Here is a 19,737-nt window from a genome sequence, read left to right on the forward strand (position 1 = left end):
TGCTGTGGCAGTGAATTCCATAGATTCACCAATCTCTGGCTGAAGTAGTCTCTCCTTACCTCCGTTCTAAAAGGTCTTCCCTTTACTCTAAGGCTGTGCCCTTGGGTCATAGACTCTCCTACCAATGGAAACATCTTCCCAACATCCACTTTGTGGAGGCCATTCAGTATTCTAAAAGTTTCAATTAGATCCCCCCTCATCCATCTAAAATTCAATGAGTATAGTCCCAGAGTCTTCAAACGTTCCTCATATGTTAAGTTTTCCATTCCTGGGACCATTCTTGTGAAGCTCCTCTGAACCTGCTCCAGGGCCAGTACATCCTTACTGGGATATGGGGCCCAAAACTGCATGTAATACTCCAAATGTGGCCTGACCAGAGCCTTATAAAGCATCAGTAGTACATCCCTGCTTTTATATTCAAGTCCTCTCAAAATAAATGCCAGCATTGCATTTGCCTTCCTGACTACTGACTCAACCTGCAAGTTTACCTTGAGAGAATCCTGGACTAGAACTCTCAAGTCTCTTTGCGCTTCAGACTTCTGAATTTTCTCCCCATTTAGAAAATAGTCCATGCTTTTGTTCTTCTTACCAACGTGCATGACCTCACACTTTCCCACATTGTACTCCATCTGCCATTTCTTTGCCCACTCTGCTAACCTGTTCAAGTCCTTCTGCAGCCTCGCCACCTCCTCAATACTACCTGTCCCTCCACCTATCTTTATATCATCTGCAAACTCAGCCAGAATGACCACAGTTCCTTCATCTCGATCATTAACGTACAAAGTGAAAAGTTGTGGTCAGATTGATGGTGAGACCCTGGAAAACGTGAACCATTTTCTTGGGGAACTTCTGTCCACGAAGGCAACATTGATGATGAAATGTGCCATTTCCCCAATCTTTTAGTGTTCTGAGGAAAAGAGTTGTTGGGTACCTGGTTAGCAATCCTAAGGCTCAAGTCACAGCTTACCAGCCACATTCCTGTTTGCTTCAGAGACTGGGACAATCTGCAACAGATACCTTAAAGTATTGGAGAAGGGCCAGCAGTGACGCCTATGTGACACCCTCTAAAATCCAGTGATAAGAAAGGTGGTCCAACAGCAGTGTCCTCTCCCAAACCAACTTGCCTAACATCAAGGATTTCATCACTTAAAACCAGCTCCACTGGGACGTGACGTTTAAATGCCTGACATCAGACTCCTGAACAGTTCTTTGCTCAGAACTCACTTACAGCAGAAGACTCCCAGCAGAAACCGGATAGGGATGTCCCTAATACATCCCTAAAGAGGTCTAACACACTCGCTGTATCAAGAGGGACTTCGGCTTGTGACCGGCCAAAATGCAGTAAACGTATTCGGAAAGGCAATGAACATACGGAGAAACTTTATTGGGAATTTGCAGAGGTGATTTGAGGTGTCAGAGAGAGCACACCAACCTTCAAACACCCCACCTGCCCGGTCCTTTCATCAGCACCTGTCCGGCAGGTGGCAGAGCTAACACCTCATGCCTTGGTCCTGTCAGTCCTTCCTGAACCCATCAAACTGGTGTGGAAACATTTCAGCCTGGATCCTGAGGGACTGCCTGCAAGTGAGAGTTGGATTCCGGCCCCTGAGCCCACAGCCGCATGCTAGTCACCAAGCCCTGTTCAATTAACACCAATCTTCCCCGATGTTAGAGGACCAAAGTGTACCGAACCCGACCAAGCCAGAATATTTGTAGCGAGTGAACGATAGGTCTTTGTGGCGCAGTGGTAGTTTGCCCACCCCCGAGTCTCTGTAGTCGGGTAGACCTGGGCCCATCCCAGTGTGTAATAAAAGGTGGATGAGGAAAAATATACGGGGGACGGACGAGCCACTGATACAGCTTCTCTGTTTCCAATCTCCTAGCGCCGTTTCCCTCTTTGGAATGAGGAAGATTGACTCCTCCAACTCTATCCGTATGAAAGAACTGCTTTAAAATCCTAGTGTAATCTTCGCCTATTTAAAAAAAAAACTGCTTGATTGTGATATATCTACAACACACTTCATATCAGAAGCTCTTAAAACTTCCGCAGCTTTACTCTCTGTGGGATCTGTATTGGATTTCTCCAGAATACACGTACCTGATATTCATTGTACATCAGAATAGATCTCAAACGGTTCATTCAAGAGTGTCAGTATAAACATTCTGTTAGATTTGGTTGGTGTTTCACTGTTAGTTTCCCTCATAGAACAAAGGCACCTTTTCTCCTCAAACAGTAAATAGGTTGCCGCAGCAAGGTAGGTGTGAAAAGGTATCTAGATTTAGCTGTGTGTGCACATCTATCAATAGCTAGCCATATGGTACCGAAATGTAAATGGTTGCAAATTGAAGTTCAGTGGAAAGAGACCTGGGTGGGACATTTGGCTGAAGCAGGCGGCCCTGTACAATCTGCAGTAACGTGTCTACTACAATTCACCGCCCGACCAGACAGCGCAGAGTCCTTAAGCGAAGCCGGAGGCCCTGACACCGCAGACCTCGCATTTCCTAACCCCACAAAAAGGGACTGAAACTGCTTTCAAACTACACACGCAGCAGAATCTTCTCCCACAGATTGTGGTTTTTTTCAAAAGCAAACTGGTTTACGGCTGTTGTAGGTTCAGTCAAATGGTTCTTATGAAACGAGAAATATGCAAATTGACTTAAGGTTCTTGGCAGAAATGTTTGACGAGAATTTTTGTGAGAACATAACACAAATAAAACGCCTCAATGATATCTGCTCGGATGTCGGTTTTATTTCGCATTACTGGAGTCCAAACAAGCAGTAAAAACGTCAGCCCAGTCTATTAAAACAGCAGTAAATCACTGGGCAAGAACCACTTTATATTGAAGTGCTACGAGGGAGGAGGGGAGACCTGATTAAATTGAGTGCTCTGTTTCCTTATTTATGATGAGAGCAGGCAATCTTTTTGAATTGAATGAAAACAATAAGGGAGCTGGAAGAGGCTACTAACCAATAGTGCAGGTTCTCTGTGATGAATTCTCTGGCTGATACAGTACATCTTTCTTGTATAGAACTGAAATGGCGATTTGTCAATTAGTACCAAGCGCGAATCAGAAACACCGTCTTCAACACGCCACCCGCTATAGAAAACGGCTGTCAATATGGCTTTACTGAATCAATATTCACTCAAGTACCCTGTCTCTCGTTATATGTGGTCAATTAATAAATCATGCGTGATCAATGCCTCATTAAGTAGTAACATCAATAAGCAGCAGGTAAGTTCAGCCATAAAGAGTCATTTTACAGCATGGAAAGAGGCCTTTCGTCCCATCATGTCTACACCTGTCATTCGACATGATATATTCTAATCCCATTTTCCAGTACTCGGTACCTAGCCTTGTATGCTATGGTGTTTAAAGTGTTTATTTAAATACTTCCTAAAAAATCTTAAAAGGTCCTTGCCTCTGCACCCACTTAGGCAGTAAGTTCTGGATATTCGCAACAGTCTGGGTGAAAAGAAATCCTCAGTTCTCCTGTATACCTCTATCACTCTTCCTTAAAACTGTGCCTGCTAGTGATTGACCCCCTCTATTAAGAAGAAAAGTTTCTCCCTATTTGCCTTGTCAATGCCCCATATAAAACCCAATGGGGTTGCACAGAGAGTGGAACTTCCCACTAATACAAGGGGGACACTCTAATAGCAAGCAGCATCAAAAGACTAACTAATGGTAAAGGATAAGAAATATTCAATCTTGGATGTAAAGGGAAAGTGGGTTTGATGCATTTCATTGTGTGAGTCAATGTTCTCAGAAATGACAGTGGCAAAGTTGGAGATTACTAAAAATAGAAAATGCTGGAGGGATCTGTTTTTAATTCAGTTATCCAGCATGCACAGTACTTTATTTTTAGTTTAATAGGACAAAATGATAGGAACTTTACTAAAGCATGGCATGCTCAATTCATTTATGCCACAATGGGAGAGGAAGTCTTATATATTTCTCACTGAATGGTGGTACATGTGAGTTAAGTATATATCTATTTAAGTAGATTTTCCTACAATGTTTATAAGGGTCTTTCGACTAATGAGTTCAAGTGCTAAAATTATATTGCCAGTGATTTAAATTGGATTACAATGTGCTAAACATGTGGTGCTGGGGAACAAGTAGCAGAATGAATCACAAGGTGGCTACAAGACAGAAAACAGAGTTAAATTTAGCTACTAAGCTTGGGAAAGGCAAGGTATGCTGTTTTACAAGTATCCATGCTTGGACCACTATTCATCATTGGTATAAATGATTCAGACTCAAAAATCGTAAGTACAATTTCAACATTTGCAGATTACATTAAATCAGTTTATTTAATTAATACAGAATAGGCAACTAACTTGCAGGTAAAATTCAATACTGATAAATGTAAAGAAACACATTTTAGCAGGAAGAAGGTTAGCAAGGAAAGAATTAGAAAGGCAAACAGAGTAAGCAAGTCTTGCCTCAATCATAAGACCACAATTGAATTACTTTCTGAACTTTGGTCTCCTCACCTAAGGAAGGATAGATTTGTCTTGGACAGGCAGAATTGAAAGTCCATTGTATTGATTCCTTGGGATAGAGGGTTGCTTTATAAGGGAGATTAAGTAGAATGCATCAATATTCTCTGGGGTTTAGAAAAGTGCAAGGTGATCTCACTGAAATGTATAGAATTCTGAGAGGGAATTTGATAGGGTAGTTTTAGAGAGGTTGTTTCTTTTGGTTGGAGATTTCAGAACTAAGGGACATTGCCTCAAGATAAGGGTGATCCACTGAGATAAGTTGTGAATCTTTAGAATTCTCTTTTCCAGAGGGCTCTGTTGATGAGAATATAGAAGGACTGAGATTGATAGATTATTGTATTCTGAAGGGAAACAATTGATATAGGTTGAGTAAGTGAAGTTGAGATAAAAGATCAGCTTTGATTTAACTGAAAGGTTGAGCAGGCTGGAGAAACAGTATTGATATGAGAGATGTAGAAAAAAGACAAAAGAAAAATCACTTGCAGTTATTTTCAAGTGTGAAGGTCATGCTCTGATTTTTTCTGGTCTGACCGAGGCAGACTTCATGCAAAGTTTATCCTGCGTTCTCATTTGCCTGATGTAGTATGCAACTGGTGGTTCGGCTACATGCTGAAGATGGAACTGAACAATATATGAGGCTAGAACATGTTTCAGCTGCTGTCCAATCTGTCCCTCTTAAAAGAGAGCTGCAGTGTTGAATGGAAGCTGCTGTTGACTGCCAGCACTGTCATTATCTGCAAACGAAAGATCGCTCACAAGTTCATACACCCACTGCTGGAGATACTGGTGGTGAAGGTTGATGGGAGGAAAAAGGCAATGCTTTCATGTGGTGGAGATAAGGAGACCATCAATAAATATCTTTTGAGGGGATAGAAACAAGTTGCTAGAGAAGTCAATAAAAGGCATCTGGCCAGCACTGTTGACAAAGGCTCGATGACTTTGTATGTTCAAGGTCCTTATATAAATCTTCACTTAATATTTCCTATCTCTCACACTCCTCAATCTACCAAACTGCAAACACTTATCCAATTTCAGTCCCTGATACTGAGGACTCAGACCTAACATTCAGACATTCAGCCTCTTCTTCACTATCTTCCTTCTTTGGATAGTGTTGGCGTAGTGGTAATGGCAGTGACATGTTGACCCTAGTTATTTTCTCTCCTTGAAGAGGGAACATTCTCCAGCTATCTTTCCAGTCCATCCCCCAGGCCATTATATGATTTGTAAAATCACCTTTCATTCTTCTAAACATCTCCTATTCTTCCTGCTAAAATGACCAAATACATGTTTTCTCACATTGTACTCCATCTGCAAAATGTATGTCCACTTATTTAATCTGTTTATGTCCTTTTGCACACTCCCTTGCTCCACTTCACAACTTATTTTCCGATAGACACTCAACCCCGTCATCTAGATATTTTTATTTTAATCAACTTGTCCTAGAAGGTTCTGACACATCTCTGGAGCAGGTGGAACTTGAACCCATTCCTCCTATTGCAGAGGTAGGGATACTACCAGTGCACCACAAAGGCACTCGAGTTTGCATGACAATTGACAATGAAGGAAGGCTTAGCCAGGAATAGAAACCAGGACCTCTTGCATTTCATTTTAAAACAAGAATCATACGTCTTCACTAACAGCAAGTGTTGTCACTGACCTACAATCAGCTCCTGTGTACTCATACATTTAATTTACTTTTTGAATATTTTTAATCAACCTGTTCAGGGATCAAACACCTCTGGATCTGAACCTGGGCCTGCCTGGTCCAGAAGTAGGAACACTAACACGGCGCCACAAGAACCCCACATCTAAGTCATTGCTATAGATTGTAAAGAGTTGAGACACCAGCCATTATTCCTGTGGTGCTCCACTGCTTACCTATCTGAAAAAAATATCCCAAATCTCTCTTCCAGTTAGCTAACCAATCCTTTATGCATTGCAAATGTGTTAGCCCACTCCATGTTCCACACCATATGCTCTTATCTTGTGCAGAAACCTTTGGTGTGGTACATTGTCAAATATATTTTGGAAATTAAAATACTCTACATCTCTGGGATCCCTTTTATCTACACTGATTGTTACTTCAACAATCTCTCATAAATTAGTTAAACATGATTCCCTTTTACAAAGCCATGTTGACTCTGCCTGGTCATGTTTTGAATTTCTAAGAATTCTGCCATAACCTCCTTCATGATGGATTCTAGCAATTGCACTATGACCAATGTTACTGGCTTTTATCTTTCTGTTTCTTTCCTTTCTTGAATAAAATTGTTAAATTCGCACTATTCTGATTCACTGGGCCCTTCCAGAATTTCTTGATGCATAAGGGAGAGGGAGAGTTACCTGAATGCTGTGTTTCAGGAGGCAGACACACCTCTTAGACTATATCCTTCAAATTCAGTCCATGGTCAGGGACAGGAGGATGTGACTACCAGCAAGGCAGGAGGAGGGATCCAGGAGGTATTGTTGAAGGAGACTCGACCCTTAACTTGTCTAATAGATTTGAGATTCTAGCTCCCTAGGTGGATGAGATTGGGAGCTGTAGGGAAGATGAGCAAACTGATCATAGCACCATGGTACAGGGAACCATTCAAGAGGGGACATAAAAGAGAAACGTACTGGTAATTGGGATAGTATAATCAGGGGAATATACACTGTTCTCTGTGGCCATGATCAAGATTCCAAAGGCTATATTGCCTGCTTGGTGCCCGCGTTTAGGATATCTCATCTGGGCTGCAGTGGAATTTGGAATGGAAGGGGAAATGTCAGTTGTCATGGTCCATGTCGGAACTAATGGTATTAGGAGAAAGAGGAAAGAGGTTCTGCTGAGAGAATATGAGCAGCTAGGGGCTAAATTAAAAAGCAGAATCAAATAATAACTATCTCTGGATTACTATCTGAGCCACAAGCAAATTGGCACAAGGTCAAAAGTCTAAAGAAGTAAGTGCATGGCTCAAAGATTGGTATGGGAGAAATGAGTTTGAATTCGTGGATCATTGGCACCAGTACTGGGGAAGGAGGGAGCTATTCCAATGGGATGGGCTCCACCTGAATCAGGCCTGGCAAATCACATAACTAGGACTGTGGATAGGACTTTAAACTAAATAGTGGGGAAGGTTTTTGGGAATAGTTGTGTGGAAAATTAGGAGAAAAATTAGTGTGGGGAGGACACAGCAGAGGTTATTAAAGTTTCCAGAACAAGTAATAAGTCAGTATAGGAAGAGCCTGGATTCTAAGCCAGACAAAGCGGACAAGGGAACAACGAGGAGAAGGGGTTTGCAGTCAACTCAGGACTGAGAGTGCTGTAGTTAAATGTACACAGCAAACAAGACAAGGTAAATTAACTTGTAGTGCAGTTTGAAATTGTCAGGTATGATTTTGAGGGTATCACAGAAATATGGCTGCAAGGCTTCAGGGCTGGGAACTAAAAATTCAAGGGTACATGTCCTATTGAAAGGACAGGCAGATAGGCAGAGGGGGCAGGGTTGCCTTGCTAATAAAAAATTAAATTAAATTGAGAGCAAGATGTGATATAAAGTCAGAAGTTATAGAATCTGTTTGGGTAGAGTTGAGGAGCTACAAAGGAGAAAAGACCCTGATGAGAGTTGTGTATAGGCCTCCTCAAAGTGGTCAGGATCTGGAGAAGAAAATAAATCAGGAGGTAGAAAAGTCACAGATACAATAATCATGGGGGGACTTCAATATACAGCAGGTCTGGGAAAATCAAGTTGGTAGCAGATCTCAAGAAAACGAATTCATGGAATATCTATGGGATGGATTTTCAGAGCAGCTTGTGATAGAACCCACTAGGGAACAGGCACTTCTGGATTTGGTGATATGTATTGAGGGAAATTTGATTAGGGAGCTTAATGTGAAGAAACCCCTGGGGGCAGTGACCATAATATGAAAAAAATTCACCCTTCAGTTTGTGACGAAGAAGCTGTAATGGCATTACAATTCAGTTAAGGTAACCGCAAAGACATGAGGCAGGAATGGGTCAGTGTTGATTGGAAGGTGATCGTAGCAGGGAAGACAGTGACACAGCAATGGCAGGAGTTTCTGGGGGTAATTTGGGAGGCACAGCAGAAATTCATCCCAAGGAAGAAGAAACACACTAAGGAGAGGGTAAAGAAACCATGGCTGACAAGGGTAGTCACAGGCAGCATAGAAGCAAAAAAAAAAGTGTACAATGTGGTGAAGGTTAGTGGGAAGCCAGAAGATTGAGAAGTCTTTATAAATGAGCAGAGGATAAATTAAAAAGCTGTGGGGGTGAGACGGAGATGATGAAGTATGAAACAAAGCTAGCTAGTAATATAAAAGAAGATTGCAAGGGTTTTTTTTAGATATCTAAAAGGTAAAGAGAGGCTGGAGTGAACAGTCGACCGCTGGAAAATGAGGCTGGAGAAGTAGCAATGGGGAACAAAGAAATAGCAGAGGAACTGAACCTGTACTTTGCATCAGTTTTCACATTGGAGGACACCAGTATCATACCAGAATTTCAAGATAGTCAGTGGCAGCGGTGAATTTCGAAGGCTATCATTAAGGAGAAGGTGCTGAGGAAGTTGAGAGGTCCGATAGATTATACCCTAGAGATCTGAAGGAGGTAGCTGACAAGGTTGTAGAGGCATTGGTGGTGATCTTTCAGGAATCACTGGAGTCAGGGAGCATCCCAGAGGACTGGAAAATGACTAATGTAACACCCTTGTTTAAGAAGGGAGAGGAGCAGAAGACAGGAAACTACGGGCCAATCAGTCTGATATCGGTCATTGGTTAGATTTTAGGGTTCATAGTTAAGGATTAGATTGCAGAGCACAGATAGTTCTCTTATAATGCGATAGTTGTGTTCTTACGTGACCTCACTAAAGAAAATCACACTATAGAAAATCGCCATAGGAAATCACTTTATAGGGAAATTGCTACAGAAAATCACCATACCTATACAGCAGAAAGTTTGCATTATCCAAACAGCGTCCACAATTCATTAATCGCATTACAGCCAATTCGCGTTAACGAAACACAGGTGAGAGCAGAATTACCTGTGCTTGGAACAGCATGGTAAAATATGGCTGAGTCAGCATGGCTTTATCAAGGCGAGGTCATGCCTGATAAATCTGCTAGAATTCTTTGAGGACGTAACAAGCAAGTTAGACGGAGGAGAGCCGGTGACGTAAATTCTGGATTTCCAGAACGATTCTGACAAGGTGCAAATAAGACGCTGCTCAGTAAGACAAGAAACCATCATGTTAAGGGCAAGGTACTGGCAGGGATGGAGGTTTGGCTGGTTGGCAGAAAGTAGGGAATGAGGATAAAGGGGTCTTTTTCAGGATGGCAGCAGGTGACAAGTGGAGTTCCCCAGTGGTCAGTGTTGGGCCCACAACTATTCACGCTATCTATTAATGACCTGGACAAAGGAACAGAGGGCATTGTTGCAAAGTTTGCAGATGAGACAAAGATAGTTGGAGAGCTAAGTAGTCTTGAGGAAGCGGGAGGCTACGAAAAGACTTGGGCAGGTGACGAGAGTTGACAAAAAAGTGGCAGAGGGAATACAGTGTGGGAAAGTGTGAGGTAATGTACTTTTGCAGGAAGAATAGAGGTGTAGACTATTATTTAAACAGGGAAAGGCTTTGGAAATCTGAAGTACCAAGGGTCTTGGGAGTCCTTGTTCAGGATTCTCTTAAAGTTAACATGCGGCTTAAGTTGGCAGTTAGGAAGACAAATGCAATGTCAGTATTCATTTCAAGAGGGCTAGAAAACAAGAGCAGAAATGTACTGCTGAGGCTATATAAGGCCCTGGTCAGACCACATTTGGAATATTGTGAGCAGTTTTGTGCCCAGTATCTAAGGAAGGACGTGCTGGTTTTGGGTGGGGTCCAAAGGAGGTTTACAAGAATGTTCCTGGGGATGAAGGGCTTGTTTTATGAGGAGTGATTGAGGACTCTGGGTCTGTACTCAATGAAGTTTAGGAGGATGAGGGGGATCTGATTGCAACTTACAGAATATTGAGAGGCCTGGATAGAGAGGATATGGAGAAAATGGGACAGACTGGGACCCACCTCAGAGTGAAGGGATGCCTCCACCAATACATCCTTTAGAACTGAGATGAGGCGGAATTTCTTCGACCAGAGAGTGAAGTTATTACTGCAGAGGGTTGCGGAGGCTAAGTCATTAAGTGTATTTAATCAGAGGTAGACAGGTTCTTAATTAGTAGCAGGATCAAGGGACATGAGGAGAAGGCAGGAGAATGGGATTAAGAAACGTATCAGCCATGATCAAATGGTGGAGCAGACCCAACGAGCCAAACAATTTAATTCTGCTCCTGTATCTTACCATCTTATGGTTTTATGTCTGTACCTTGCCCTCCTTACCTCTCACACTGTTTCCAATGTCCTCAATTAGGAATGGACAACAAATGCTTGCCTTAGCAGCATTGCCCACATCCAATATAGAGTGAAGAGGAATAAAAACTCTTCACACCCATCTCTCACTACCTGCTCATATATCCAAGTGCTGAGCAATGTCAGACACATTGCTCAATTACAGTATAATACAATCACGGAAATTCTTCACTCTGGTTTGAAAGCAAACAGAAATTCACAGTAGAAAGGACCAGGACAAAAGTTGACTAGTGCCTGATAGATCTTTGATCATCGGTGTTTTTCTGTACATATTTTCCCATGAGGAATAAGTGTTATTGTATGGTCCAACTACATGGAACATTCCACAGCAATGTGGCTAGACCTACCCTTCACAACACTGGGGACAGGTCGACCCTCAGCAGATATTGACAAGTGATATTTGTGAACATTGTGAAAGTCCATGTACAGTTTGGTGTAGCTGCACACAAAGGTGGCTATCAAGATGTAAAAAACTTTAAGCATGTTCTTCTTCCTCTGTCTAGAGATTTGTAAATGGTGCCCCTGCAGATACTATCCATCTTTGACCTCCAGGTGAAATAGAAGATGGTTGGTATCACATCATTTACTGCACTGAATTGTCATGTGTCAATGCATTAAAATAGCCTGTTTATCTCTCTTTAAAATCTGTCTTCCTCACGGTTTACTGCATGTCCAAATGTAATATCATCTGCAATTTTAAAAATTTTGTCCCTGTACCCCCAAATCCATGTCATTAATGTGTAACAAAAATTGTAGTAGTTCTTGTACTGAACTCTTTGTATTTCTTTGGTGCGTCGCTATCCAGTCTGAGAAATATCCAATCTCCACAGCTCCTCAGTCAATTTTCCTTTCAAATGCCCACTGCTGAATTTGTTTAAATGCATGACAGCTGCAGAATGAAATGGCTGTAATGATATTTTTTGCAGCTTTGTTGGATTGAAAACTGTTCATTTTGATGGACTGTTCATGCTACAGGACTGTTCCAAATGTCCTAGGAACCTGAAGCATTTTTCCTGTAGACAATACAGACTGCAGATGCTGGAAGCCAGAGTCTATAGGTGTGAGTCTGGAAAAGCACAGCAGGTCAGACAGCAAGTTAGGAAGAGGTAAGTCAATGTCTCGGGTCCTGACAAAGGGTTTCTGCCCAAAAAGTTGACTTTCCTGCTCCTCGCATGCTGTCTGACCTGCTATGCTTTTCCAGTCTCACACCTATAGACTCGCATTTCCTCCTGTACTTGCTCATGTGACTCAAGAGGTGTTCAACTGTGAAAGTGGGATGAAAATCATGCCTGATTTTGAATAGTAATTGGGAAATCTAGATAATATATCAAATCCCTGGTCCAAGAAGCCTACAGCTATTTTTAACACTGCTCCCATCCCACAAGAGTTCAACATAGATTTAAAAAAGTGGATTTAATGGCTGAGCTCCACACCTGCAATTTTATATTTAATTATTGAGTGACCCGAGATATCATCAAAATATTGTAATGTTCACGATCATAAATTATCTTAGTGGCCATGTATCAACTTTACTCACAGATCAGCATTGTGAAATTTTAATTAAAAATTAAAATGATAAGGAAATATTAGTCTTATATTTGCAATAAGTATAGTGGTGAAGCTGTTTGATTTCACTTTTATAAAGATGAACAAAAGCACCAACAACTGGCGCAATAATTACTTATTACATAGTTGAGCAATCTTCATGGTCCTAAAAAACGTAGGTTTACAACTGTTCGTTACTTCAGCAGAAATTTATTTGGAGATTTTAAAAAAAAATTAAATTTTTGGCTTTTTTTTACTGTGCCAGTCTGTGTCTTTTGTCTCTCTCTCCCTTAGTTCCATTTATATTTCCTAATATTTATTTCACTTGCTGTATGTGCTTTGCGTATAATTCATGTCGCTTGTTTCAAAATTCCTGGCTTTGGTCTCTGTGGTGGAAGAGCTCAGTAACTTGCAAAAGACAACATTAGATCAAGACATGGATTTAACCTTGTCCATTCCTTCGGATGAAGGCCGTGTACAAGTTGCTAATTTAATTGACAATAGCTTCCAGCCAGGCACACCAGAGAGTGAAGTCATTGATAGGTTCTGCTACAGAAAACTCATGAGGACCCTTTTGGGTTGGCATACAGAGAAAGATCAATGGGGATCCACACAGAAATGCTTGGTGAACTGACAGACCTGCCAGCAAGACTGTGCTCACTATCAAAGAGCATGGAGAAGTCCAAATGGCTACAGATACCAGGACTCAAAGGGACTTTCAAGCTCCCATATCAGCTCAGCAATCTGCGCTGCTGCATATTACCAGGAAAGGCAAATGGAAGTCAGGCACAAAGGGAGTATATTAATGATAATACTGTGATGATCCATAAATGAGTTGATAGTAAAGTACGAGACTATTGTTGATTGGTCAGTCTCTGAAATGTAGTCACATGAGGCTGCAGAGTGTTTGTAACAACAAAATAGAAGTATAATTCACAAAAGATGAGAACAAATAAGCCAAGCTATCTAAATACAGGATACAGCTAGAAAGATCTTAGAACACACAGAAAAACAATGTCAACCTATTTCCTGGCACTATTTAGGAGATTCAAAACTGGAGAGAAATTACCTCTCTATATCACTATGGTGGAACATATCACACATAGCAGAATGAAATCCGTCAATGGTCTGCAAAAGTATGTGAGATACAAGCCAAGTACTAGGATTATCACATCTGGCATGCTGAGTAGGTTACTCAACCCAAACAAAAACGAATATTCCTCTTGATAAAGATGCTGTAAACAATGATGGTGAAGATGTTCTCAAAGCTCTGTTACCCTTTGACCTGCTGCAAATGAGCAACTACAAAGGCTGCAAAACATCAATAATGAATGTGGTATGTAATAACAAGTCATCCTTAAGGAAAAACAAATCTTCATCTAAAGTTTTGCCCCAAGATATTTTGCCTGCATTACCCCAGAGCTATATGGGTTTTGAACACAGGATGGCTAGCAAATGAACCCACATACTAGCCAGTGATGAAATAGGACATTCAACCACTTGTGAATTCATATAAGACAAGCCAAATGTATCAACTCCAGCAACAAAGGGAACCTCTTCATCATTCATGCCTTGGACAAAAATATGCAACAAACCCATTCGCTGCACAAAGAAGATTATATTTTTGTGACAGATTACTTCTCTAAATTTCCCATCATTCAACAACTTTGCAACACAATGAGCATGATCATTGCTGACATGATGAGCACTGTTTTTAGTTTCTGTGGCATCCAGACCAGATAGTATCTGATCACAGACCAGATTTCACTGGCAAACTATTTCAAGACAGGTGTACCAAGTGGTCAGTGATGCATATCACATATTTACTCCTGTATCCAACACACCCAAAAGGTTGACAAGAACTTGTGTGGCATGTACTCGCAAATCAATGATCAGGTGTTGAGCAACACAACAGGATTTTCATACTTTGTTGCTGCAGTTTTGTTCTACACCAACAGAGAAGGGATTACCATCCCCAGCGTAGGCCATGCTCAAAGGACAGGTGACAATGACCTTGCCCAGTAACCAGTTGTCTAACCACTCTGAACATAAGATATCCTTCTTCAAAGACAGAGGCAAATAAAAAGGTACATCATGAGTGAGGAGGTAGAGAGCTACCAAAACTGTGCATTGGATGGAGAGTGCGAGTCAGATATACAAATGGATACGTGCAAATTTTTATAAGATATGAAACCAGCCTAGATTATACAAAGTTATTACTGATTATGGTGCAACATTGTAAAGTAGCAGAGCCAGCTCAGACCAATGTACAGCAAACATGCATAAAGAAAGTAAGGAAGAAAGGACTGACGATGGTGTTGTTTAGTAACAGCCACTGGTAACAAAACAATTAAGTTGCTAAACAAGTGCAATAGAGAACAACACACAACTCTCCAAAGAGCATATGATCAATACTTCAAACTCTAAAGAGTTACACTGACATTTGAAATGTCAGTCTTGTAAACAGTGTTTTTCTGTTTCTATAATTACAGAATTGACAACACATACCTGTGTATAGCCATGTATTGGATATTTTTGGGATGTTTGAGAGATTTTGTTTTATCTTTGCACCAAGGGAATATTGTGTTATGTCTATAGTCAGGATTTCAGTATTTAAGAGACATGCTAAAATTTTATCACTGTATCATGACAGAGCATATGACTTAAGGCCATACATGTCTTGTACTCCATCTTACTCTGGGAAGAAGCATGATATTCTACTGCAATCTTTCTTCTGTTGTAAACTGATAGTTTAATAGTAGCCTAGATACTTGTATCTGTGCGAAGTATAATGTTTATTTCTAATAGATTGCTGTAATGAACATCTTTTGGATTATTCAATACCTTGATATCTATCCAGTTTTTTATGTCACAAGAGCATAGTCATTGCCATGTCTGATTTAAAAAAAAACACTCTGTTGGAGCCAAAGTACCATTAAAGTACCCCATTGTTGCTTACAATATTCAGACACTACAGATCCCCTATGAAGAGTTTGCATTGAGGCACTTGCTTGATAAAGGAAGTCTCAGTTAACTAACCCATGCAGTCTATGGGAAAAACAGCCTTCAGAGGTCTGTAATTTGGCAAACATTAGTTACAGCTTCAACTATCTGTCTCAGGTTTTGGTAAAGCTTCCCAATCAAACAAGTTGGAGAATCCAATTCTTCTTTGAGTGTTATTCTCCTCACATTCTTAGTCCAATGTGCAGAATTGAGTAATGTTGCAAAGTTGGGTAGAGTAGTTTTAAGTTGGAAGGCAGGAAGTTAGAATTTGGTGTCTGTAAAATGCTGGAGGGGAAAGCAGTGCATGGTCCCTTTAAAACATGATGTGCTTTTTCTACACTTAGGGATGAAAACAACGTGTCTGTGGGCAGCAGCTTGTGGGTTTGCAGTGCACAAAAAGCATTTGAACTGAAACATTTGTAACAAAAAGCCATGCAGCTAGCAGGCCAAACAATAGTTTTGTTATCAAGACAACAAGTCTTGAATTTATCCAATCAATTTAAATCAGGCACTTAGAAATGAAAAAAAAAATTAAATTTAAATCTAATGGCTTTGACAACACAGAACAAATCCTATTGTAAGAAATTGATATGTCATCAAGGGTATAAAAGGAGAGGACAGTTGGATAATCAGGAGAGTCAACTGCCATCTGCCAGTGTTAACAGTTCTCAGCTCTCGAGAGAGAATTGCTAGTTCTCACAGTCTTTTCTAAGTTTTAGAGAAAGTACCATCTACATCAAAGACATCTGTGACACAACTAGTTAATATTCCTGACAGAAGAATTCAATGGAGAAGGCATTCCTGACATAACATTCAACGAAGAAGGCACAGAACATTCCAGCAGACATAACCTGGCTATAATTTCAAGAAACTAAATTCTAATTTTTTAATTTTATTTTATAATAAGTGAGACTTATATTTATTGGAATAGCGTACGATTAGAATCTTTTTTATTCGGGAATAGTTAGTAGTTAGGAGTGGTTTATTCAGTTTCTTAATAATTCAGTTAGTTTGTTCACTGTTAGATAAATAAATTGTTACTTGTTGATTGCAAAGTTAGTGTCAGGTGTTTATTTTATTTAACTACTAGAAGTTGCGGAAAAGCGGGTTACACCACTTTTCACATTCCTTTTAACAGATTGTAGTGCAAGGCGCTTGTCTCTGAGTGTTAACGTTTTAGTTATCAGAGAGGGGGTCAACCTCCGCTTTATAACAGTAGCACCTAAGGATATATTTACCACAGTGATTTCAACAACATGATCCTAGACTTCTCTTTCCAATTCAGATTACGGTACCTTCAATCAGATATGCTGCTGGTTCTCGTTTGCCGCTCTTGGGGAAGCATTTCTTTTATCTGGACCTCGGGGAGAAACAATGCATCTCATAACTTACCTTCAGTAAGGGTGTTCTCACAAATCTGCCACAATGCAGTCAAGACTGCAACAGACAAAGTATAACATGTATTGCCAGTGGCTGTGAAGGTGACTGTGGCCATGAATTGTGTGCCAGCATCTTCCAAGGTGGAACTGAAGATGCTTGCAATATCTCATAGTTAGGTGTCAACTGCTGAGTTAGGAAGATCACCGAGACTCCTTCTAATTAGACCGAATAGAATTTCATCATCTCACACCAGAAAGCTGCAGGTAATCAAACATGCAGCTTTGCAAGGATTGCAGGGTTCCCCACAGTGCAACATGCCTCTGACTGTACGCACATTACTTGCTGACACTTCCAGTCAGCTCTGCCCTATATGGCAATTGAAAGGGATTTTACTCACACAGAGTCAGGGTGGTATGCAACTTCATGCAGAAAATCATGCAGGTCTTTTACTGGTATCTGTCATGAAGCTTCCTTGCTGCAGCAGTCTGCATGACAAACAAAGGCTGGCTACTAGGTCAGAAAAAATCTGATAATACAGTCATAGAGTCAGACAGCATGGAAACAGGCTTGGGCTGATAAATGGCAAGTAACAGTCACGTCACACAAATGCCAGGCTATGACCATCACCAATAAGAGATAATCTAACCATCACCTCTTGACATTCGATGGTGTTAACATCACTGAATCCCCCACTATCAACATGCTGGGTGTTATCATTGACCAGAAACTCAACTGGACTCACCACATAAACACGGTGGCTACAAGAGCAGGCCAGAAGCTGGGAATACTATGGTGAGTAACTCACCTCCTGACTCCCCAAAGCCTGCCCACCATCTACAAGGCACAAATCAGGAGTGTGATGAAATACTCTCCACTTTCCTGGATGAGTGCATCTCCAACAGCACTCAAGAATAGTGACACCATCCAGGACAAAGCAGCCCGCTTGATTGGCACTACATCCAGAAGCATCCACTCCCTCCACCACTGACGCTCAGTAGCAGCAGCATGTGCTATCTGCAAGATGCACTGCACAAATTCATCAAAGATCCTCAGACAGCACCTTCCAAACCTACGGCCACTTCCATCTGGAAAGAAAAGGGCAGCAGACATATGGAAACACCACCAGCTCCAAATCTGCCACAAGGCAGTCAAGACTGCAACAGACAAAGTATAACATGTATTGCCAGTGGCTGTGAAGGTGACTGTGGCCATGAATTGTGTGCCAGCATCTTCCAAGGTGGAACTGAAGATGCTTGCAATATCTCATAGTTAGGTGTCAACTGCTGAGTTAGAAAGATCACCGAGACTCCTTCTAATTAGACCGAATAGAATTTCCCCTCCAAGTCACTCACCATCCTGACTTGGAAATATATCGTTGTTCCTTCACTGTCGCTTGGTCAAAATCCTGGAATTCCCTCCCTAATGGAATTGTGGGTCAACCCACAGTAGGTGAAGTGGTTCAAGAAGGCAGCTTACCGCCACCTTCTCAAGGGAAACTAGGGATGGTCAATTAATGCCGGCCAGCCAGTGATGCCCACATCCCACAAAAATGAATAAATTAAAAAAAAAACTTCTTGCATGATCATTAAATGTTTTGTGACTCTGCATTCATGATCTTGGCTCCTGGCATTAACTATTTTGATAATCTGCTCCCATTGCCTTCCGAGAGTTTGTTGAAAGAGTCTCCTGACTCACTGTGGGGAAAAATAACACCACTTTTTGACCAAACCCTCAGATACAATTTTGGAAACATTAGAACATACTCTCAAAAGGTGTGTATTTCTGTATCTTTCTCAGACCAAAAACAATCATTTGTTGGCCTTCAGGGCCTGCTGCAGCCATTTTGCATCTAACTTTGAGAGGTAGAGGCTGGTTTTAAGTAGTGCTGGGCTTTGCCTCTTATAATGTCAGATTCCCTGTTGAGGTGTGCAGCTTCCCACAGCACTATTCGGACTGACTGCATACTGTAATGATGGTAATGAGCAGTTTGCACAATGTTGGTATATATTAGAAGCAATAAGTGTGGATTAATCATGCATTTCTATCCATGCATGCATTATTAGGGATTATGAAATGTCATGACTGTTTTATTCCAAATAGTGACTTATCATTGTACAATTTTAACAAGACACAAGAGGGAGCTCCTTCCCAGTGGTTGGGTGAAATTATTTACAAGCTTGCAGAAGGCATTGCAAGCTTATCAAGTCATGCCAAACAACTAAGATATCTAGAGTATCAAAACCTTTACCAAAAACAGCCAAATTGTGTCAATGTCATGAAAACCCAACAACTGGTAATTAGCTGTGGTTACAAACAATTGGTGTTATTTCTATGGAAAGTGAACCGGTGATTTTATGGCAATCAGATTTGTGAATATTTTCACCAACAAAAATAATAGTATGACTCAATCTGTGATGTAAACAACATCTTCTTATCGACATATTAGATCTCTATTCTTGCTAAATGGTTTTTGGAACTTTGTTCTTTTAATTTATGACTGTCATGGTTTGTAAAAGATAAATAAATCAGTACAGTCTGTAGGGCTAGCTAGCCATGAGGAAATAAATCAGCCCATTCTCTCAGGAATTTGCTTAGGTATTTGGAACTGCAGCCTATCTCCCATCTGATTCGACAAAATGGATCAGCTTATATAAAAAAAATGTTTCTTGTGCAGTTGGTAGGTGTAAATGGAATACCGTGGCAACTTGGCTTCTTAAAGGGCTACTACATATAAAAAAGAGACAGATGTATGCGGTACAGGCTTCTTTTTGTTTACAAAGAAGAGTAGATGCCTTCTGAGAACTGTCTTTATCTTAGGAGATAACAAGGTGTAGAGCTGGATGAACACAGCAGGCCAAGCAGCATCAGAGGAGCAGGAAGGCTGACATTTTGGGCCTAGACCCTTG

Source organism: Rhincodon typus, chromosome 2, assembly GCF_021869965.1.
Source record: "Rhincodon typus isolate 14 chromosome 2, sRhiTyp1.1, whole genome shotgun sequence".
Lineage (NCBI taxonomy): Eukaryota > Metazoa > Chordata > Chondrichthyes > Orectolobiformes > Rhincodontidae > Rhincodon > Rhincodon typus.